The following is a 24485-nucleotide window of genomic DNA, read 5'->3' on the forward strand; positions in this document are numbered from 1 at the left end:
TCGCATTTTTCTGATGCTGGCGGCCGGCATCCAGGCTGACATACCGGCACCGAGAAAGGCGGCCTTACGTTATCATGACGCTTAATTGTATGGCTGTGGTGCACATCAAAATCGCCAGACATCCTCTTGTTCGTTCAGGTTGTCGTAGCACACAGTCACACTGGGGAACAGAGCCCTCTAGAGGACAGAGCAAGGGCGCGCAGGTGCTAGACTGTCAAAGCAGAAGAAACTCTCGAAAGCGTGCGATTGACGTCAGTCGCAAGACATCATTCTCATTTTGACCGTGAATCAAACGAGAACTAGGCCAGCAGGTCGCCCTTGCAGGTGTGAGCAATTGCTTTGTTGAGCGGCTGCCTTATCGCAAGCGACTGCTGGTCGCATGCGCTTTGCGGCTTGCAAGTCTGAATAGGCATTAAAAGTGTATTCACGATATCGCGTTCCTGATTTCGCGCAAGTTAAGCATATTGGTCAAAAAGGGGAGGAGGGGAGGCGTGGGGGAGCCCCGAACAAGTACACCCTTCTATGGAAGTCGCTTGTAACATCATTTCACAGAACAACTCACCCAAACTGTAGCGTCGCGGGGTATAATGTCACGTCACCTGACCATTACCGGGTTCTTGTTCCGCCTGGAAATTGAATCGAGGGCGTGAGGCAGCGCCCCATTGCGTGCTACGTTTCTGGGTGTCCATCTTCAAATCGGTTCTAACACGCCGGCCGCCGCATGTCACCATCGGCTGGATACGCTGTTCTCCATATTTAGCTACATTTTCGTGTCACCGTCATGAAATTTTCAACAAAGGCAATGAACTACGTCGTAAAGTATTTTGTTTTTTTTCTATTTTATGATAGGCAAACATAGAGAGGACAAAATTCAAACATCTGAGGGTGTTTTGTTTAATAATAATTGATTTTTGGGGAAAGGAAATGGCGCAAAATCTGTCTCATATATCGTTGGACACCTGAACAGCTCCGTAAAGGGAGGGTGAAAGGAGGGAGTGAAAGAAGAAAGGAAGAGAGAGGTGCCGTAGTGGAGTACTCCGGAATAATTTCGACCGCCTGGGGATGTTTCGTTTCGGAAACATTCGTTTAAGATACAAGCAGCGCCATTTGCTTCAAATATTTTGCATAACTATTGCGATTTACTTCCAACTTCGCTATATCCGGTATGTTTCCTCCTTATATATCAGTTAATGACTTGTATAAACGTGTGCGTCACAGCAAGGCGAATCGTTTGACCGCATTGGGAACCTTCTGCAAGAAACGATTAGGCCATAATGGCCGTCTAGAAGTCCCCGGAATGCATTGGTTGGGGGCAGGAAGGTCGTCGGTGCGAAACCCAGAGATGTTTTGGGCTTCATCTCAATATTTATTTTTCCATCAGGAACATGACAAGTCATTTGACACCACCTCGAACATTCTTCGCGAAACGGGAGGCCTCAAATTTTGATGCAAATGGGGGTCCCCAGGTTTCCACTTCGATAGCCGCTATACTAGCATATATAGAACGGATCGAAGGTATGGGCGACGACTAAGTCTCTCCGCGTGCGCTGTTGCTAATGATATTGTGTGGTAACTGTCTTTGTCAATTTGACCTTCCCTGCAGACACACGTGTCCTTGACAAACTTAAGTACTAAAAGCTGACGCTTTTAAAACTGAAACGTGGAAAGATGATATCGGGGTCTTTGAACATTTATACAGAGAACTGAGTGCATGTACATACATGCTGCCTTTGTGGTAGCCGGATCATTATGGCGAGTCATTTTCTCTGATTGACGATTGACGATATTCTTTTCCGCGATGCGCGTATATGTGTAATGGACCTTTTCTGCGCATGTAGTAGTAGCGGTACAGTATGTTCATGGCTTGGCGAACACGTCACAGCAGCCAGGAGGACACTGACTTTCAGTACCGCCATTCTACTTGCACACGGCGATTGATGGGCAGGCGCTGTCGTGGCTGGCTACATGCCGCTACCGCAAGCACGTGCGAATACGCAGGCACCGCTGGCTTCGTCGCTTGTGCATTACAGCTTTCTGTGCTTTTAAAGCCGCATTACTATTGAGCATGGCCTACTTTCATCACACTGTAATGAGGGAACTGAAGAGAATAAACCGGGTGCTCGAGCAGTGCCTCTCCTCTAGTCCAAGAAGATTTCCCTGAGCGCCGGCTGGACGCCTCTCAAAGGTGAAGTCAAAGTCAGGTGCCCGCTGTCTGCTCTGCTCTGCTGGGAACGATCGGCTAAGTTTTGGGTGGCTTGTTGTGGCCTTTTCTCCCTGCGTCTTTGCGCGGTAAGGCAGTAAGCCCAGGCTATGTCGACCCAGTCTCCCGGTCAGCGGAGCTCCCTCTGGTCGGCTTCTTTGTCCACTGATCTCCTGCCGTTGGAAGCTTTTTTGTTCAGTAGTGTCGGCAGTATCCCTGTCGCGCTGGTGCTTAAGGATGGTGGTGCAATCAAGATGAACAATCCTGGTGCTGTTCGGGCTGCTCTCCAGTCGGCGGCTTCTCATCATGAGTGAATCCCAGAGGTACGCCAGTGTGGACGCGGCGGGATTCTGTGCATATCGACAGACCTCGCCTGTGTAAGACATTTGCTATACTCCTCATCCTTTGCCTCCCTTCGGGTAAGTTCTTTCATCCCTTCACATCTTGCGTGCACGAAAGGTATTGTACGAGGCGTAGACTCTTCAATGTCTCCAGCAGAGACCATTGAGCTTCTGTCGGCTGCAGGTGTTGTTGCTGTGCACCGCTGTAGCCGGGATGTAAACAACTTGCGGATGCCCACTGAATCATTGCCGGCACTCCAAGCCCCTCTGAAATCAAGGCATGGCCTCTAATTTTTCCGGTAGACCCGTTATCATCTCGGCCTCTGCAGTGTAACAACTGCTGGCGCTATGGACATAGCGTCGGCGGTTGCAAATCCAACTTGAGGTGTTGCAACTGTGGGAATGGTCATTCAACGAGCACCTGCACTGAGAAGAATGAAAAGTGCTGCCTTTGCGGTGGTGCCCACTCTGCAAAGTACTCAAATTGTCCCTCTCGAGCTCAGGAAATCCAAATTCTGGGGATAATCGACAGAAAACGCTGTTCGCGCCATGACGCTATTTCAGAGGTCAAAGATCGTGCCCACGGTTATGCCGGTGTGACCGCTCGGCAAGGTGTCATGTTAGACTCAACGCTGTCCCAGGCAATTGCGGCTGCTGTGGAGGCTTCCATGTCTAAAATGGTTGAAAAGATTGTCGCAAGTGTGTCGGAGTGCCATACAAACGTTCTAGCGACTCAGCTTACACATGCCGTGCTGGCCAGTTTGGCACCTCTTTTGACAGCCAATCCCTCTCATCTTATCCGGTCTACAATTCCAGTAGCATCACAGCCCCAGGAACAAACTTCTGCCCCTTTAGCTGTACCTACCTCGGGTACTTCGAGGGATGGTATAATCTATGATTCCGAAATGGTGGAGCCTGCTGCGCGGCTTCTTAAGCGCAGCGGCTCCCCCATGTCTCATTCGTTGTCTTCTCTTGGCACCCAATCCCAAATCAAAGAAGCAGCAGCTTGGCACTAAACCCAAGTATACCATTTTGGAGCAGGCAGTTGCTCCTGCTAGGTTTTCGCAACCATAGCGTCGTTGCGAGTTCTAAAGTGGAACTGTCGCTCTATTCTTTCCGCTTCCACAAATTTACACTGCATTTCTACCCAGCTTAATTAGGATATCATAATTCTGCAAGAAACGTGGCTTTCAAACGAAAAACAGTTTCATATAAAAAATTACCGTTCATTTCGCCTAGATCGCCAGTCAAGAGGAGGGGGTTTACTAACTTTAGTCTCTTCAAAATTTTGCCACAGGGCTATGGTATCTATTCAACAAATGTCTCCTGACTGTGGGATTTTGGCACTAAACTTTGTACTTCCCGGGTGCTCTCCATTTTCAATAGCAAATTGTAATTTCCCCAATGGAGTCCATGATGTTAGACCTCTGGACTTGTTACTCGCTAACTGTAAAAATCCAGTTCTCGTGGCTGGGAACTTAAATTCTCAATCTGTTTTAGATCTCACGTTCATTAGTCCTGGAATTGGCGTAACGAATTGGTCGACTGTTAATAGCGGCACCTTAAGTGATCATATACTTATTCATTTTGATATCATATGTCGTGTTACTCCGGCGTCTTCTCAGTTGCTGTCACATGTAAATTATGACAGATTTCAGACGGCGTTGCGCTCTGCGCTTGCTTCAGTGTCTAACATCGCCGAGGTCCACCAGTCAGCAAGCATATGTCTGGCTATAGAGGAAAGCCGTAAAAAGTAGGAGTTCCTGGTGAGGCCAACAAAAGGAAATTCTTCAAACTGGAGAAATGCGGACTGTACGAGAGATTACAGGCGGAGGAAGGCAGCATGAAAAAAGTTTCTTCATAACCAATGCCAGAATAACTGGAGTGATTATAAATTTATTGCAGCCACCTGTAAACGCACAGTTTCTCGCGCGAAGGAAAAATATGACTCAGAACACTTCGATTATCTTTCAAAGGCGGGCAACCAAGGTGCACTATTCGATTTTCTATGGTCTAGGAAACAGCTCAAGTCCTCTCATAATTTTCAGGCATTAGTTATGTCACCTGAAGAAGCTATCCAGGCGGATGAATTAATTGCCACTGGCCTGCAAAAGCGGTTTTCGTCTCTACTACTTTTGCGCCCAATGTTGTTTGCATCAGTCGTGCCAAATGATGATGCCTCACAAGTAAATCTATCAGAGCTTTCGCAAGTTGTCCAGAGATTGCCAGCTGCTGCTCCTGGTCCTGATGGTGTTACTACAAAGATGCTCAAGTTTTCTTTGAAGAGTCTCCCAACTCCTTATTGCACCTAATAAACTTCTCTCTCAAACACGCTTGGATACCTTCTGAGTGGAAGCTGTCCAAGGTAATCCCTTTACTTAAAAATCAGGGTGGAGGCTATGAATTGGATAATGTAAGGCCAATTTCTTTAACATCAAACTTGGTAAAGTTGATAGAAAGAGTGTTACTAATTCGGGTGTCAGCCATTGTGAACCGCAAAACTATACTCAGCCCGTGCCAAATCGGTTTCCGGTCACGGCGTTCGATATAAAATGTACATGCTGATCTTGAGAGCAGAATTCTTCTTGCTCATCGTTAACGCCTGGTCGCGGCATTGGTTACGTTAGACGTCGCCAAAGCATACGACAGTGTAGAACACTCGATCCTGATACATAGGCTACAATCTCTTCAATTTGCCGATTATATAGTTGCATGGATATCTGCATTTCTTTATAACAGGGAATTCTTTTGCGTTCATATTGGTGTTCATTCAGAGCGGTACAGACAAACGCGAGGTGTACCGCAAGGAGCTGTTCTTTCTCCCGTGATCTTTAATATTACGTTGAGCTCAATTACTCTCCACCGCCATGTACGCACTTACGTCTATGCGGACGACATTGCGTCTTTTGCTGCTGCGCCGGATATACATTCCCTGTATGGTCTGTTGCAGTCATATTTTAATACACTTGAGCACTGGTTGAGCTTATTGCACCTGAAGTTAAATGTCGGCAAGTGCGCCACCCTTGTTTTCCCTCTATACACTCCTGTAGTGGTCTCTCTCACTTGCCAGTTAAAAATAATACCGCAGGTTCAATCCCTAAAATACTTAGAGGTCATATATGACAACAGACTCACCTGACGGCCTCACATTGACCATGTCGTGGCGAAAGGGGCTCGTGCCGTGGGCATGCTACGGAGATTATGTCATCACCGGTACGGCATTCGCAGAGATGCGCTATTAATGATCTACACTGTGTATGTCAGGCCAATTTTATAATTTGGATCAGTGTGGTTTTCAGGCTCGGCTAGATATGAACTTCGTCCTCTCGTCCTTTCAGAGAGGGAAGCACATCGCATGTGCCTCGGTCTTCCAAACTTTGTGGCTACCAATGTGATGTACCTTGAAACCCGCATTCCGCCTGTCTTATCACGACTTCAATTTTTAACTGTGCAAAGCTACCTCAGGATCTATGAGTCCCATTTCCACCGTTCCCAAAGCATTTTCTGTTGTCGGCCGACCTACTTTTTTGGTGTCCCCTGGTCTCGTTTCAATTCCCCACAGTTAGTGTTTGTGCAAAGATTACTTCAGTCTTTAAATGTAAACATTTATGATATCCTTCCTGCGCTTCGCAATGGGCCCGCTATCCACATTTTTTTGTCTTCGACGACATATTCTCAAAAGATGTAAAACTTTTGCCACCGAGTATTCTAAGTTGTCTACTAGAAGATCATCTGAGGACCCTACTTACAGATATAGCAATAGCCACTGACGCATCCCAATGCAATGAAAAAGCAGGTGTGGGAATATTTTGCTCGCATTTAGACTGGTCCTGTTCACTGCGCCTTCCAGATTTCACCCCTATTTTCCAAGCCGAGTTTCTAGCAGTTGTACTTGCTCTACTCAAGTTAAACCCCTCTATTACAGCAGTTGCAGTAATTATTGAATCTATATCTTTGTGTTCATCCCTCGCTGCACATGTTGACGGTCCCATTTTAACAACTTTCTTATCCCTACTTCCGCCCCATTTGAGCCTTGTTCATTTAGTATAGGTTCCCGGTCACAGCAGTGTGACAGTAATTGAGATTGCTGACAATCTCGCAAAGGCTTCTGTCAGCGGCCTCGTGTTGCCAATCATCCCGGCTACAGACTATATTACAGCATCTAGATTTCGGCGACGTGCGTTTTTAAGCACGCAAGACACAAAATTTTCAACATCGACGGATTATGAGAACCTTAAATATTATTGGAACAGGAAATTTTGTTGCTCTCGGCAGCTAGAAGTATCACGGACGAAGCTGCGCTGCCGCATCCCCCCTCTAAATTTCTATTTACACAAGTCGGGTTTGGCTCTCTCTCCCCTTTGTGCATTTTACCGTGAGCCTGAATCTAATAATAATAATAATTGGTTTTGGGGAAAAAGAAATGGCGCAGTATCTGTCTCATATATCGTTGGACACCTGAACCGCGCTGTATGGGAAGGGATAAAGGAAAAATTGAAAGAAGAAAGGAAGGAAGAGGTGCCGTAGTGGAGGGCTCCGGAATATTTTCGACCACCTGGGGATCTTTAACGTGCACTGACATCGCACAGTACACGGGCGCCTTAGCGTTTTTATGCGAAGCATATTATCAGCGTTTCACTTCGGCGCTCGCGACGGTTACACGCCGGCTTCGACCTTGAGCTATACCACATGACACCATGACGTCACGACCGAGGAGAGGCAGGCCGCATCTTGCGCCGTCGCGACGGTTGCGCGCCGGGCGACCATGTGACACCATGACGTCACGACCGAGGAGAGGCAGGCCGCATCTTGCGCCGTCGCGACGGTTGCGCGCCTGGCGACCACGTGACACCATGACGTCACGTCCGAGGAGAGGCAGAGCCGCATCTTGCGCCGTCGCGACAGTTGCGCGCCGGGTGACCACGTGGTACCACGTGACGCTACGGCGACGGTATATAAGGGAGGCTGCGCTTGCCTCCGATAGACACTCGTTGCGATGGCTCCTGGAGGCGCGGCTCCGCTCCTCCCGCTAGGGCCGCTGCAGCCGAGCACGTGGTCTGACGTCACGCCAGCTGAGGAGAGACGGGGCTCAACTCGCGCGGTCGCCGCGCGGCCGCGACCACCAAGGCTAACTCCCGCTCCTCCAGGAGATTGCTAAACAACGAAGAGACTAGCCTGACTTACGGGCAGGCGATACCGAATCCCTTTCACAAATCTATTATGCTTCGCATCCTAGGCTTAACCTTAGCTAAGCCAGGCCATTTTCCTCCGTAAAAACGCACCCGCCGCGGTCGGGTTCGAACCCGGGATCTCCGGATCAGTAGCCGAGCGCACTAAACACTGAGCCACCGCGGCGGGTCCAATCTATAGAACATTTCTGGCTGTATTGTCGCCGATTCAACTCTCTGAGAAAAAGGTTGCTGGAGGAGCCCTTGCAGTATCCTGGCCTTAGTTTGAGCAGCCCGCTCTTGCTATCATTTGGCGCCACCACATTTGGGTCCAGCCACAGATCTGTTTGTACCGCTGTTCTATATTTTCTGATAGAATCTCACCGACTGCCTTGCTAAGTGTTCCAAACTTTTCTTTTCTATCAATTATTACATTTTCACTTAATTATTATTATTTAATCCCTCTCTTTATTATTGTTCTTATAATTTTGACATTAGAACTCTCATCCCTTTTCTATTCATGACGAAGAATTCACCGGTGTTGCGCTCCCACGTGCTTTTCCTTTTTATTAACTGCGTTCAGGTGAATAGCCACCCGGTTCTTGGCAGATCCCCCAGTGTGGGTATGTGCCATCTTTTGATAGGCTAAGAACAACAACAATTCTCGTTTTGAGAGATAGCCAGGTTGCGGGAAGGGAGTTGAAAGCTCTACTCGCCAATGTGAATTAACACATCATTTCGCTCGGTGCCCGTCACCATCAAACCAGAGCACCTCGCAACCTCTTCGCGACTCGCCACAGTGAGCGCGCTTTAACGCACCTTTGGTCAATTTGATCCTATCGCTGTCACACGAAGGCAAGACCGTATTTCTAGAATTCTGCAATAAAAACATTACCCTCGACCGCAATCTCTCGAATGACACATCCCACGATAGGTATCTATTGCGCGACACAATCGACGACAGATATCTGTCGCGCGACATATACATGACCGGTATCTGTCGTGCGACACATTCCACGAAAGGTATCTGGCGCGCGGCACATCACACAACAAGGTGTCGTGTCGCGCGACAGGCCTCACGACAGGAACTTTTGTCGCATGAAAAGAGGCGTGCTGGAAGTCTGTCGCACAGATGAACCTACGACAGGCAACTCTTTTGAGGAACGAAGTCTCTGTCGCGTGGCACGACTTTCTCTCTCGCACGACAGTAGCTGCGGCAGAAACCTGTCGCGCGACAAATGCTGCAACAGGAAAGATGTCTGTTGAGCGGCGAAACCTGCTACAAAAACCTTTGTCGCTCGAAAAAACTCACGACACGAACCTCTGTCGCACGACTCTAGGCACGACACGGCAGCTCGTTTTGCGACACAAAATTGTGTCGCGCGACTGATGCGCGACAAACAATTCTGTTGTGCGTCTTGATCGGGATCAAACAAATATAGAAACAAAAATAAATACACATAGATAAAAAGAACCAAGTGGCAGTATAAAGCGGAAAACAAATAAAAGAAAAATTCAGAGACTGAGGACAAAGAAGGGCTTTCGAATGTAGTTCCTCTCTTTATTATTTTAATTAATATTATAATTACTAATTTTGAAGTAAAACTGTCATCCCTTTCCTGATCATTAGGAAGAATCCTCCGGTGTTGGTTTCCCGCGTGCAATTCATTTTAATTACCTGAATACAGGTGAATAGTCACCCGATTCTTGGCCGAACCTTCATTGTAGGTATTTGCCTTTTTTTCATAGGCTATCAAATACAACAACGGCTTTCGCATTTCTGCTCAAAAGCAGAAAAGGTCAATACTGTAGAGGTCGTCCCCTACCGGAGGCCAGCCTGGACTCACCAAAGCCCCAGCTAATTCCTTCCATTTTGTGGCAGTAAGATGTAATCAATTCACGCATTATCGCTTTCGCAGAAAAGTACAACTTGATAACCGAACATCAATTTGGATTTAGGAAGTTTCGCTCGACAGAAGACGCTCTCTTAGTTCATAAGGAAACGGTGTTAGAAAATATTGAAAATAAATTAGCGACACTAGGAATCTATATCGATTTCAGAAAGGCGTTTGATTCTGGTAATCATCTCATACTAGCTGACAAGATGGAGCGATATGGATTTCGGGGAATTTCTCATCGCCTCATTAAATCCTATTTTCATGGGCGTCACCAGTTCGTAGAATTAAACCACCTTAGGTCGAATATAAAACCTGTGAGATCCGGAGTTCCACAAGGGAGTATTCTGGGACCTATCCTGTTTCTGTTTTATATAAATGATATTGTGAGAATTCCCTGAAAATATAAATGCATAAGATATGGAGATGATTGCACAGTGCTGGTTTCAGGCAAGGACACCTTACGGAAATAAAAGATCTTGCAGATACTTTCTGTTATGGTCTTCAGGAATGGTGCCATATAAAGAGATTAATTCTGAATGAATCTAAAACTATATGCATTATGTTTCGCATACCAGGAACCCCCATTACACCACCTGCGAATATTCACTTAGGTCCCTACTCCATAAAATCAGTAAAACATGTAAAAACACTAGAAGTAATCTTTTCTGAAAATATGACTTGGAACGAACACATTAAAAGGATTTCATTAAAACTATGCAAGGTCGTAGGTATGTTGAACCGATGTCGCCAAATACTTCCGAGTAACATTAAGAAACCTTTATACAACGCTCTATTTAACTCACAAATATACTATTGCGCCTTAGTGTGGGCAAACACCTGCGGAACTAACATTACCAAACTTTTATTACTTCAGAAGAGAGCAATCCGTGCAATAGAAAACAAATCTAGGCTTGAACATACACAACCACTTTTTCGAAAACACAAGGTTATGACAGCAAATAATATTTACTCACACAAACTCCTATGTGCTTACAGAAAAGCAGTGCAAGGAAGATCGGAAACAGTTTTAAATTTAGCACACCTTACAAAAAATCCAAAAGCCTACACTTTTCGGTAGCAGCCACCATGGTTTGTTCCCTTTTCGCGTAATGGCTACAGCACCGAAAGAGTTAGACATTCATTACCATCCATTTTAAATGATTTCGACTTCCAGAGCGTGGATGTCATTTCAATCCCGAGTAGACACATCGCCAACCTCTTTGTCTTGTGAACCATGTTGATGTTGTTTTTCATGTCCGTTTTCCCCCTTCTGTATGCCTTTCAGTGTTATTTCATCATCTCTGTGTTGTGAACATGTATAAAAATGAATCCTCTATTTTTATTTCGTTTTGCAAGTGCAGTTGTACTGCAAGATAGGCCTTTGAAACAAGAGCAAAAAAATAGCAATGGTGTTTCAGATGTGCACTGTATGCCTCGCCATTGCTCCTGATGTAAAGGTGGCTGGAGCGCCGTCAAGCTGCCGGTAGAGCAGCTTTTTCTCCAGCCACCTATTTTCGCTCCTCTGTATTTCAGCGGCGAAAATAAACATGTATATTATTATATTATTATAACCACCACCACCTCCAGTAATTTTTCATAAAGTGCACTCTGAGCGTGTGCCGAGACTGGTTCCACTTGGCGTCGCCATTGGTGACAAATTGGTGTCCCTGGCGAAAAGGGTTTTCAGTGGGGCAAATGAATTGGCCCTATTCCGCGCCAAAAGTTGTTAGTGTAGTTTAATCCTGGTATGTATCAAGGGTTAGTACCGACGCCTTTTTTTCCTCTAAACCGTAATGAACAGCGAAATTTGAAGGGCCGTGGCAGGCGAAAAATTAGTCGCCGAGGAATGCCAGTGGTACCAAACGAATCGTTGGTTTGTGATATAGACGTTGATATCCGAATTTGTCGAAAGGAAGGTGGCTTACTTAGCTTACGGGGCTGGGGTCTCTGGGCTTCCGCACATGTGGCCATGGCTAATGGTCACCAGAGGTATCTGTTGCTAAACCGTCGTCATCGCTTCAGATGGCGCAGTTGTTGCGACGCGCGTCCTTTATTTCAATCTTTCCTCTCACATTTCTTTCAACTCCTCTAGTGTCTGCACTTGGCAGCGATTGTGACTCAGCTTGAGCCATTGGACAGGCCCGGCACTTTTCTTTTCATTCTCCCTTCAGTCGCAACAACAAAAACGATATTGTCGAAAGTATACATGAAAAACCCTTAGCTAACGCTCTTCATTTGGTTACGCATTCTCGAAACATTCTTTAATTTTCTTGAGTAACCGTAAATAACAACCAACTCGCCCAGTGCACCGTTCGTTTACAGTGCACTTCTATAGAATCATAAAGGAAAAAGGCTAATAAATATAAGGATGAAAATTTGTATATAAATATTCTCCTTGCCAGTTTGAAGCTTTTCCTAGTTCTGAGGATAGCGCTTTAAGGGTGCACACTCTGGCTTTCAAATTTCAGATGAAGTAGAGCTGCCACAGATTGTGCACTTAATACGATTAAAATCAGCAATACTTGCCGACATGAAATTGCTGTTCTGTAGCTTGCGCATTTTCGCCTTCCATCATTTCAACGGAATCTGTTCGAATTGATTTGGAAACAAATTTTTATAAAGTCACGTGTAGGTGACAGATGTGCCGAAGGACAATGTTATAAAGTTTAGTTATGAAAAGCAACACTTGCATAATTTGTATTCAATAAGCTGTGCTAAAATAGTTACATCAGTTGTAAATGAAACACGAAATATTTGAGTAAATGGTACAAAACAGTACTTTGTGCTTCAGACGTTGAGACATGGTATATCCACACCAAATGATCGGTGATAAAAGTTTTCCTAAAGATTTCGAACAGTTCTTGCATTCTTCAGAAGTCATTAAAAAGTATTTGTTAGTGTTTTTGATTTTTTATAGTTTGTGTATACGAAACGAAACATCTGGAGCTGTCTGCTGTGTTTTCTGCAAGAACTGCGTGTTCATCCTTGGAAACGTGAGAAGTATGCACTACAAGACATTATTTTCTAGGGTTGCTCTAGGTGAAATGCTGAACCGATCACTGCTTCTCGGACTCATGATATTCCCTACGCGCCGCAGTAGAAAATGGCTTGACAGAACCGACAGAGCACATCCCTTTTATGCGCCTTGAGAGCCGAGGAGCCGTGGGAGGAGCACGGCAACTGCTATAACAGGTGTAGCCACGTGAGCCAAACCACCAGATTTTTCGGCGCGCTACATCTGTGCTCCAGCGACGATGCCAAATTGATAATTGTCGATACAATTATGTCCATGTTTTGCTTGTCAACGCGAAAAATTCTAATCACGACCTAATCACACTTACCGCGCATATGATCGCGTCCCGTATTCGCCAGCATTATTGTTGTTGTTGTTGTCCACATGCTATGGCTCATGCCCACATAGGGGGATTAGCAAAAAATTGAGGGGCACAGAGAGTTTTTGAGGTAAATAATGCCTCGACGAAATTAAAATGAACAATTTCTCACACAGTGCATTGCACCCTGTCGTCTTCATCAACTTGCATCAGTGGCGCGAAGAATACAGATCAGCTTAACCTCTACCAAAGCTTTGACCTGAGTCTAATATCGTCACGAGAGGTGATGACAACTCAGCTAAGCAAAACATGAGCCAGTAGGGCTAAACACATGCATTGTTTGTCTACACGTAGCAACTGCGTTAGAAGCCTAGATTATTCTCATAAGCACTTGGAAACAGCGGCATGCAGCTATTGACAAGGCATACCATCCGCAAGGACGCAATTGAGCTTACGTCGCAATTTATTCATTCAATTTCATAAATTGTTTTATGTGTATATGTCTAGGAAAAGGTAGGAAAATACCTTGCAGCGAGCTTTCAGTGACGAGCCGGTATGTCAACGGAAACCATCCACGCAATTATGCAGTGTTCGCTTCGTAATCCAGTGTTCTCTTAAACCGCATTTGCCATTTCATAGTGTTTTTCACCAACACGGCTGCGGAAAAACAACACTAGCAGAAACCCAAACTTCGATATTTTCAATGCGCATGTCACGGCCGCGAATAGCGTTGACCTCAGTTGGGATTATATTTGGGCGTGTTGGTTCATTGTTACTTCGAAAGCATAACACATTAACTACAGAGGGCAAGGCATAGTAAGCGCGCTGTGTTCGGTGTAATAGCTTGAACGCCCTCAAAAGCGTAGCTTTCACATCCTTTTTGAAGGAGGCCCATTTGGTTGAACAAAGTGAGGCCTTTTACTGTCAGTTGCCGGAAGGATATACTCCTTGCTGATGGCTTAGCTTTGCAACATTGTTCACCCTGAAGACCATGTTGAGTTGTTGAGCAGACCTTACAGTGCCGCAAGTCCTAGAAAGTTGGGTATGTCATCGCAGATTGCACAACTAGGACCACAATTCCCTGTCGCTCGCTGTATGTTGCTGCCTCGTTGCTGCTAGAGTACTTGAATCATTAGCAAAAGCAGCTGCCCAAACCACTGACACGGTTAATCCCTTGTCTGGCATTTTTTTCTAAACGGCAAATGCCATTATTTTGATAACATCTTTTCAACAGAACGCCGCCAACATTGCCATTTTAATTTATGCCTTTTTCAGTGGTTCCCTATTTCGTTATTTTCCTGTGGTTTGTTGCAAAACCAGACTCTGTTCCTTCGGCGGGCTGCTCCCCGCTTGCACACAAAAGCATTCCATTGTGTCTCTCTTTATGATGAGGTCGAACTAGAAATAAATATTTTTTTTTTACTTTTTGCAACCATTACGCACGTTTTGTACCGTTTTTACTCGTGTTTATTTCAAAAGGTCTGCATGGCCTGCTCTCCTAAGAGCTCAAGCTGTCATGAAGATGTGACGACAGTCGTTGGCTGCCGACAAGTGTTGTTCATATCTTCAGAAAAAAAGCTGGAACGATGGTGCGGCTTCCAGACATTTCCTGAGTGGTCCTGCGGGCTCTAACGAACCCCACCGCCAACCATTGATCCCAAGATAGTTGGGTCAATGCGAGCTCCGGCCCCTTGCGGTCCTTCCTCGACACGTTCGTTCGCCACGGGTTCGGCCCTTGCTTCTGCAGCAGCTTCAGCATTCGTGGCCATAGCCTCTGAAAAGTGGACAAAAAAAGGTGAGAGTCACAACACTGGCTCATACGAAAGGTCAATTTTTTTCCATAGTTTCTGCGCAAAGTGGTCGCATCAGTCTCTATATTATCCCAATGAAAGAGGACGTGTCCAAACCAATATACCATTGAATTAACCCCTTTTTTGAAACCCTTCTTCACCGCAAAAAACAACTGACTTGCTTACGTTTTCTCTGCACAAAATTACCCCCGTGGCGCTACAGGGCTTCTCCTGTGATTGTGGATTTGCGGTACTGCCAACGCGAAACAACAATTATCAAAGCAGCTCTTTTCTCTCAAAGCGGCGCACGAGTCCCCTAGAAAGTATCCACTCGCGGTTCATTCATTTCCATTATATGGGCGCGCAACTAGAATATTTCAGTGTATAATTAAATGATGGGCATTAGTTCGATCTTCTCAATCTTTGGAAAGTCTCACTGCGCCTTATATCTACATGAATGCTTTAGTACGGTTAAACGAATTTCCACTTTGTGTTCAGCGATTGTTTTTGATATTAGCGATGCACTTAACCAAAATCTGCGAATTTTTTGTTTGCATTGGATATAGTTTAAACGCCGCACCAGTTGTGCGTTTGAACGTAAATAACATTTCTTGGTCATTGGTGGTGCTTACCTGACATCAGAAAGCCAAAAATGGCCACCGCGATGAGAACTGCCTTGAAATTCATAGCGCCTGGGGGAGTTACCTGCGTATGACAAGAACGAATAGCGCTTCTTTTTCACTCAAGTGCACATTCAGACAAAATGGCATTGTTACCTCTGCTAAGTGAAATCTACTCTTTCCTGCACTCTGATCAAAACACTTTTAAGAGTGACTATCGAGCAAAAATCATTTTCTGGAGAATACGCACTTTCACCCTGAGTCTGCTTCGAAAAGTGGGTAAGCAGCAAACATAACCAAATGCTATTTTCAAGTGTGTCCTTTTTTACGGCTGATGTTGAGGGTACCTGCGTATCCTACGAGAACTGAGGCATCTCATATGCATCAAATCATATATGCATCTTCATTGCGGTCTTATTGTTTCCCTAGCATAAGAAAGAATTGCTTATATTGTTCGATCCTGCTATGCTGACCGCTCTGCAACGCTAGAAGTAGCACCTGCTCGAAAAAAACCCTATCTAGGCTCAGGATTCTCACTTATACCGCTTGCTGGGTGAATATTATACTTTAAAACCATCTCCGGAGGCAACTCCAAACAATACCATTACTGTGATAAATTATCCCCTGCAATCTGCAGCTCCACTGTCTTACGAGGCTCCGGGTTCAAGACTCAAAATCATTTTGTGTTTCAATTATTTCATAAAGCTTTTTATAGCATAGAATAAATTCCTGCCTATAGAAGCTGCAAGTTATGTGCCACTACAAGCTGCAGAGCACCACAAACGGATGCTAGTAAAAACTAGAGAAGCAAATTGGTGCTATAAATCCACCGATGGCGGCACTCGACATTGGTAATTTACACTGGTGGCCGACTTCATTAGTTCGTATGCGATAACTGCATGCGATTTCCTTGGACCCGAATCTTGAATCTTGAATCTTGAATGCTGAATCCTGATGCGGAAGGAATTCAAAGTGTCTATACGTTATACAAGTCACTGAAACGGAACCAGGATAATTCTAAAAAGCGCGAAGTTAATAATTGGTGTATAATTTGATACAGAAAGCATGCTCGAAATCATATGTGAAGCGAACATTCATTCTTTCAGTAGCGTGGGTGTGGGCTCGCGAGCAGTTCAGTTATATATGTTTCACAGATACTCACTCTTGTCGGGGCAGGAAGCCCTGCACTCAAGAGAAACTCACCTTCGTCTGGAGAGTCCTATGGTAGAAGAGGGGGAAAATGCTGGCCTTATATTATCGACTCCAAGGGCACGTACCGACCAGAAAATTATTTTTCGGCGTGCGGTGTCCTCTTCTCGACGTCGCCATATCGAACTCCACAAACGTAAATCCTTCAAAAAATATCCTCCCGTCAACTGAAGGACACATCGAATGGAACTAGAAATGCTGTAGGCCTCAAAAAATGGCATTTGATTATCTTGACAGGAGAAAAAGCAACAAACGACATGTGTTCACCACGTATTCAGCAAGACTAACACACAGGGTTATGAGCCGGGGACGTTATCACGGAAAAGGGTATCTTACTATTACCGCGCAGGATAATACGAACGGTTGGAATGACATTCCAATTTAGGCTCTCCTCTGGAATGTCAGAGAACGCATTTCATATTAGCAAAAAAATACTGCTTTTCGTTCTGGTGTAGATTTAATTAAAATTTGATTGATTACAATCCTCTTTTCCGAAACGAAGTCTAAAGCATCTTTTTACAGCTTCTTAAGCGAAAACCATTTGATGCAGACTTATCAATGGTTCGTTCTCCTGCCTTACCAAAACTTCTAAAAAAATCTGACTTACAGAGCACACTATGAGAAGCCATCCTAATTTATTGGCTCATTTTTGCTAAATGGCTCCTGTTCAGAATAACCATCTCCTCTTCTTGGTGTTTTCTTAGATCTGTGGTTGTCCTTTGTTGCTAAAGATGCTCTTAGAACATCAAACCGAATCTGAGAGAAAGAGAATGCTTCACATTTAAGTCGCATATATGTATACACACAGCTAACAGCGGCTTTCGTTACTCATCCTGCATTCAGTACTCTAGCGCAAACGCAAGGCAATGGTATAGAGAGATTTCTGAGCTTCACCTGCAGCATCCAAAATAAAGAGCATCTGGTGGCGCATTTTTTTTTTCATGTTTCCAAGGATGGAGCTGTAAGATGAGCTGGATGAAATAACGCACACCAATTTGAATATAGGATGCACAGGTTTTCATTATTTCCCATCATGGTGCCTTGCAGCAATGTCTAGGTTTTAAACAGAACGTTGCGACAAGTCTGCCTTGCATATATGAGAAGAGAGAATGGAAAAAAGCAAGATTTATCAATCAAGAAGCCTGATATCTCAAATAATAGCTTAGCACAATATAAAAATTGGCAGCGCATATAACAAATCCGCATAAAATTAAGAACTGCACAAATTTGTCGACTGGTAATGCAAGTAAGGGCAAGAAAAACAAAAAAATTCCAAAGAACACTGGTGAGTGCGGTGAAGGGAGGTGTGTGGGTACGGTCCCGTGCCTGGGAAGAGTTCCGAGCTCGGAGAATTGCCGGCAGCGCAGCTGATGGCACGACACCAAGAATAAATAACAAAGTAGAAATAAGTAGCAAAAACAACCATCGACAATAGCGAAGACTTGAATGCGGGCCGCACAAGGGAGGGATATAGCAAAGAGATAGAAATCCTAAATAAGTGTGCAGTTGCATCCCCGACAGCTCGCAGTGCTCAGAAAGAGAAGAAGCATCGATGCTTACAGCTCAGAAAAGACGCAAGATTGATCTAACTTTTAAATAACACTGCCTCAAATCCTGTTGAATTAGGGAAGAACAGATGTTTACAAATGAAAAGGCGAGGAATATGCGCCAGCCTTTCATATGCGATCACTGTCTCAGAATAATTTAGTATGACGAATATTTAGGCGCAAGCACTAATCCGACAAGTACCAACCCAGAGCAAAATAGTGCGCTGTGTGATCGCATCTGGAAGGAAGGAAGGCCTCAGACGCTGCTGGCACATACCCACTACGGGCGACTGGCCAAGACACATTCGGTTAATTACTAGATACAGGAAAGTTTTGACGGCAAAAGGAGTGGAAATAGTATGTAGTCTGATAGATTGGAAGAGTCAAGGAGAGGGGTCTTGTTCACTTGGAGATCGAAGACGGGACAATGGCTTAATGTGCATAATAGTATACAATGCCTGTAATGCCTGTAAGCGCGAAAAAGAAATTAGAATGGGAGTCGCTGCGTTTTTTGAAGAACATTTTGCACAGCACAGCGCACACTCCTGGCGCTTCGTTCAAGCAAAGAAGCGCCAATGGAAATAACAACCGCGGAAGACACAGGCAAGCCCAATTGATGAAATGGAGTTTGCAGAAGACGCTTCCTCAAATGAGAGAAGCGGCGGCAGAACAGCAGGAAGTGATCTATTGCCTCAGGTTCGGCACAAAAAGGGCACAGTGGGGAAGCTGCCAGGCCAGATCTGTGAAGGTAGAAATTTAGAAGGGGAACCTGGCAGCGCAAGCACGTGATAGAGACCTCTAGTCTGCGTGAGCGCCAGTCTTTGCTACTCCAAGGATGCAGAAGATGCTGATATTCGGGAGATGATGTAAGAGCCGAGACAGCAAATTCACGAAATAATGTGTAGCTGCGAAACATCACCGCAGCTGCATATGCACACGTTGGAAGGACAGCAAAAATTGGGCCGCTGAGAGAGGCTCTTGCTAAGGAATCTGCAACCTCATTTAAGTGAAAGCCCATGTGACCTGGTACCCAAAGCAACCTTAACGAATTTAGATGGAGCGGAATCAGGAACTTAAAGAGGCGTAATGCCCGAGACTCACTGGGTGAGGATAAGGAAGAGCAAATGGACAGAGAGTCTGTCATAAACACGACCTGTGAAATGGTAGTTTCTAATTTTCGTAAGGCTAAGATTACTGCTAATAATTCAGCCAGAAAAATTGGAGTGAAGTCAGGAAGACGGAAAGAAAGACCAATCCAGTGAAGGCGAAAAAATTAGCACACCTGCCTTTTCGCGATCCTGCGATGCATCGGTAGCAATAAGATCATGAGAAGGAACCTTAGGTGGCCCTGCAATACACCCTGAAGAAGCGGGAAGGGCTTCAGCTTTGCATTGGACGGGAAAATATCATCGAATTCAATCTGGATAAATGAGGAGTTGTTATACATTTGGCGGACATCTGTGAAGTGAATATTTATGCGATCAAGGAGGGACTGCACATAACATATCTGCGGGGTATGAAAACGAGACCAGGCAGCACTAAAAAAGGCGGAAGATTGACTATGAAATATTATACTGGAAGCGTGAAGAGGTGAGTCGCACAATTTTAAAAATGTTTGAACTGTTAAAAGGCGAAACCTAGCTCATAACGATAGCATTCGCGCCTCAAGGTGCAGAACAGCATTGACGACATATTTTGGAAGCCCCAGACAAAGGCGCAACGCCTCACGCTCCAAAGGCACAAGAGGGCGAAGTTTATAGGCAGGAGCTCCTGAAAATAAAACACACCCTAACTCCAAAATTGGGCGGACGTACATTTTATAAATCATCAGCAGCGTATGCCTTCTCATGCCTGACCTAGTACTACAAAGCATGCGCAGTATGTCAAAGGCCCGAACTCCTTTTGCAGAAACTTGCTCAATGTGCGGCCGCCAGGATAGAGTAGAGTCGTATATTACTCCGAGATACTTCACCGTCTGAACTTGAGGTATTATGCTATTTCTATAGACCAGGCAGATATTTAGAGGAACAGATACTGGAAATACTAACAATGCGCATTTCTTCACATTAAGGGACAGATGAATTCTTCCTAGCCACTTGTCATGAACATTGAGGTAATATTGCAGGTTTCGATAGAGTGTGAATATCACCTGCTTATGCAAAAAATGCAATATCGTCGACGTACACATAAGTATTCACATTTTGAATGCATAGAATTGAGCTCAGAAAAATGTTAAAAAGAACAGGTGAGAGAACTGATCCTTGCGGAACACCTCGTGTCTGTGGAAATCTCCTTGAGGAAACTCAATTTCGGCAGCAGTAAAATTCTCTATTTTTCAAAAAAACAGAAATCCAGGTTACAAAATAGCTTGGGAAGTTGAGTTCCTGTTAACTTAGTAATAGAGTCGAGTGCTCAACGCAGTCGTATGCTTTACTGATATCCAAGGTGACTAGCGCAGCAAACTGTTTTCTATTGCGAGCTAATTTAATACGAATCTCAAGGTCAGTATGAGCACACCAAATTGGACAACCCGGCCTGAAACCAATTTGACATGGATTCAAAACAGCATTTTCTGAAATGAATGACATGACATGGCTGAGAAGGACCCTTTCCACCAATTTCACTAGTTTCGATGTTAACGAAATAGGGCGTATATTGTCCAAAGTTAACTATTTCAGCAAGACGCCACTCATGCGTTATCCAAGGATCATTAGGAGAATGGTTAATTAAAGCCAGCAGGTCTCCAGGAGCCGCTGGGGATAAGCGCAGAACAATTTGCGACAGCTCAGGCATAGAGACCTCAGTGAAATCACTTCAGGTGCATGTGAATATAGTAGGAGAAGGTAAAGCAGATGTAAAGCGAAGCTCTAGGCCACACGCAATATCCTCTAGTTCCTTTGCAATGTAAGCAGGGGACTGAACGAGGGATTCAATGTTGGCAGCCGGAGGAATCACCTTGTTGCGCCTAATGAAATTAAACAAAGCTCTTTTAATTCCTGATTGGAAAAGGAAATCATAATTATTTGTATTATACTCCTCCTTTGCATAGGCTACAGTGTGCTTAAATGTTGCTACAACATACTTATATTCCAGCCAATTTTTTGGGCATTGATTGATGAGAGGTTTCTTCCAAGCTGCTTTCCGTCGTCTATATGCACGCGTGCACTCAGCATTCCACCAATTGTTCGCGATTACACCCATTGTTCTCTTAACCAAAAATTCAGACTTTTGCCTTGCATGGTAGAGTACAGAACATAGATGTGCAGCCTTGCTTTCTGCACTTCTCTGAGCGCTAGTGTCTGAAGTGATTTGGAGGGCTGATTTTAGCGTGTCTTTAAAGCAACTGTAATTTCTTAACGTGCGCTGATATCGCCCAGGAAGAGTTAGTTTACACGCAAGCTTGAAACGAATCGGTAGATGATCACAGTTTCTTGCGCAGTCAACAGGCGCCCAAGACATAACAGAGACTCCTGGGGAGGAAAAGTTAAATCCAAGGCAGAGCGGCATTCACTCCGAACAAACGTAGGCAATCCGGAATTGTTGCAGATGAAGTTGTTGCAAGAAGCTCAATCAAATTGTATAGAACCAAAGCTGTCTGTTTTAAACACCCACGTCACATGGGGCGAATTGAAGTCTCGAAATAATAGAACCTGAGATCGGCTACTAGACATGAGTGCGTCAAGGGGCCGAGTATCACGCACACCAGACGGGAAATATGCATTAGCTACCGTAAAGGGCTGTGGACCTGGGACACTGAGGTCAACCGCAAGGATTTCACATTCATTGTCCGCATATTGAAAAGAAATGCATGCCCTGTGGCAAAACTTTGTAGTTATGAGCACTACCAACCCTCCCCCTCGTGATGACCGGTCGTTCCGGAACGGACGTTTATCCTTGAGATGATAATTTAAATTTGAAGTTAGCCATGTTTCCTGTAAAGCAACAAATCTGGTAGAAGCTGATTGCATAGGAAATTTAAATCTGTTGAAGCTGAGAATATAGATCGATAATTCCACTGGAGTACACTTCAGAACCCTATCTTGGCGGGAGTGCCGCAGCCGCGACAGCCTTTTCTAGATTAGGGTGTTAGCGTTTTGACTTAAGTTACTTTTCTTTGTCTTTTACTTGGAGCAAGATGGACCTGCAATATTCAGAGAAGACCCACTTCGTTTCTGCGCAGGGAGATCAGACTCCATATCCATACAATCCATAGAGGATGCGTCTATAACGCTATTCGAAGGAGAGGCCTGAGAGGTCTTTTGTTGCGAACATTGTTTTTGGCCCTGTGGAGCGGAATTGATTACTACAGAAGAAGGGGTAGCTTCCGAAGCCAAAGAAGACAAGAGCGGAGCGGTGGACGCCTGCAGAAGATTGGTCATCTGAGCAGCTATGACCTGCGAAATGCACGTGGACACGGTTTCCATAATGCGATCCATTGCAATTGCCACAGCTTTCTCAACTGCCGCTGTATTAGCCTGGGACGAACTAGAATCTATTATGGGTGGGCATTTGGCGGCCACACCAGAGAAGCCTGAGGCTCTCTCCTTGACTGCGGCAAAAGCGTCTCTCCGCGTGCATCTGCGCTTGTCTATAAGCTCGAGCACCTGAACTTATTGTGCTCGTGCCGGACAGTCAGGCGAATCAGCAGGGTGAGCACCGCTACACAAACAACATTTCTCTTGCTGTTCATTATATTCCTCTCTGCAATGACGTTCCCCACAGACACAGCAGCGTAAGGCCGATTTGCAGGCTTTTCCGCTGTGGCCAAATCGCCAGCAGTTTTGACACTGAAGGGGCCGAGAGTTAAAGACATCTACTTGAAAAACCAATGGCCACACCTTAATCTTTGACGGGCAAAATATTCCTGCAAATCTGGAAATAACGGACTCCGTAGGAATTTTTACTCCGTCATCCATCCCGCTGCATCGATGGACAGCAATCACTCCTGCAAGCGAGAAGTTCTTACGCGTTTCCACACGGCTGAATCGAGAGCCGACGCCTCGGACCAAGCCCTTGGAACATGCTAGATAAGGCGGAATGAATGCGCTCACCGGGTGGTTGGCGAAGGTCGTACACTTTAGAAAGTCTTCAATACAGTCTTTATCCGGCGACCTGCACAAAATACCACCCCTGCCGAACTGCCGGACATCGGTAATGTGCATGAAGTGTTTCGATGTGGACTGAAGAGCCGCCTGCACTGCCTCTGGGTTGTTCATTCGGATAGCGCCTCCATCGGAAGGCACTGAAGCGACTGGAATGCTCGAAACACCACTACGGAAAAAGAGATCATTTGGGAGCTGGTCTTGAGGAAGAGATACCGACCAAGGGGAAAACCCCTGGCCAGGAGAAGAAGTAGACATTAAGCTCTCGTCCCGCGCCCAGAACATGAACAAGCTGGCACAGACAAAAAGAACGAGAAATTTAGCAACCTAGCGCAACACCGCCAGGTACTTAGCTAATGCCCTGCAACCTGGGCAGGTGAGCCACGTCAACACCAACGAAGAGCTCCCTAGCCTCGCATAGCCTAGCTCCCTAGCCTGGCCTAGCGCGAGAGCTCCGTCGCGCGGCACTTCTAGCTCATCGTCTTCTACGCAGTGCAAATCCATGCTTTCGCACTGAGTGTCGCAGCACTAGCAAGCGACAGCGTAACTCTGTTGTGATATCTGGTGCCATTTTTATTTGCCACGGCACACAAGTACTAAACGCACATAAAGAATATGGGAACAACACTTGTCATGCAGGATATAGGCCCTGCTTTTCTGGCGCAGCATTATAGCTGCGGCAGCCGCATGCAGACTTCCTCCTTTACCGTCCCTATATAGCCGGATACATATAGCGCGTAGGAATACAGATCAGTAGCAAAGAAACGCAGAAAGGGACTCGCCGGTCATGCCATTTATCCAGGCTTAGTAAAACCACGCAGGAGTCTTTTTCGAACAAGAACCTTGATATTGGTCAGGTGACCTGGCGTTATACCCCGCGACGCTACAGATTCGGTGCGTTGTTCTGTGAAATGATGTTACAAGCGACTTCCATAAAAGGGTGTACTTGTTCGAGGCTCACCGCCCCCCCCCCCCCCTTTGACCGATGGGCTTAACTTGCGTGAACTCTGGGACTCGATATTGTGAACGCAAATTTTATGCCCATTCAGACTTGCAAGCCGCAAAGGGCATGCGATCAGCAGTCGCTTGCATCAGGCAGCCGCTCAAAAACGCAATTGCTCACACCTGGAAGGGCGACCTGCGGGCCTAGTTCTCGTCTGATTCTCGGTCGAAATGAGAATGAAGTTTTGGGACTGTCGTCAGTCGCACGCTTTCGAGACGTTTCTTCTGCTTTGGCAAAGTCTAGCTCCTGCGCCCCAGCGGTCGGTCCTCTAGAGT

General features: G+C 45.5%; 1 long non-coding RNA gene across 1 annotated transcript; it reads right to left on the reverse strand.

Moving 5' to 3' along the window:
- Positions 1–14383: 14383 nt before the first annotated feature.
- Positions 14384–15520, reverse strand: LOC144118755 (uncharacterized). Its single transcript, XR_013312126.1, has 2 exons — positions 15362–15520; positions 14384–14713 (listed from the first exon to the last, which is right to left on the reverse strand). It is a non-coding gene; the product is annotated as an uncharacterized LOC144118755 (long non-coding RNA).
- Positions 15521–24485: the final 8965 nt, after the last annotated feature.

This window comes from Amblyomma americanum, chromosome 2 (assembly GCF_052857255.1).
Source record: "Amblyomma americanum isolate KBUSLIRL-KWMA chromosome 2, ASM5285725v1, whole genome shotgun sequence".
In the NCBI taxonomy this organism is placed as follows: domain Eukaryota; kingdom Metazoa; phylum Arthropoda; class Arachnida; order Ixodida; family Ixodidae; genus Amblyomma; species Amblyomma americanum.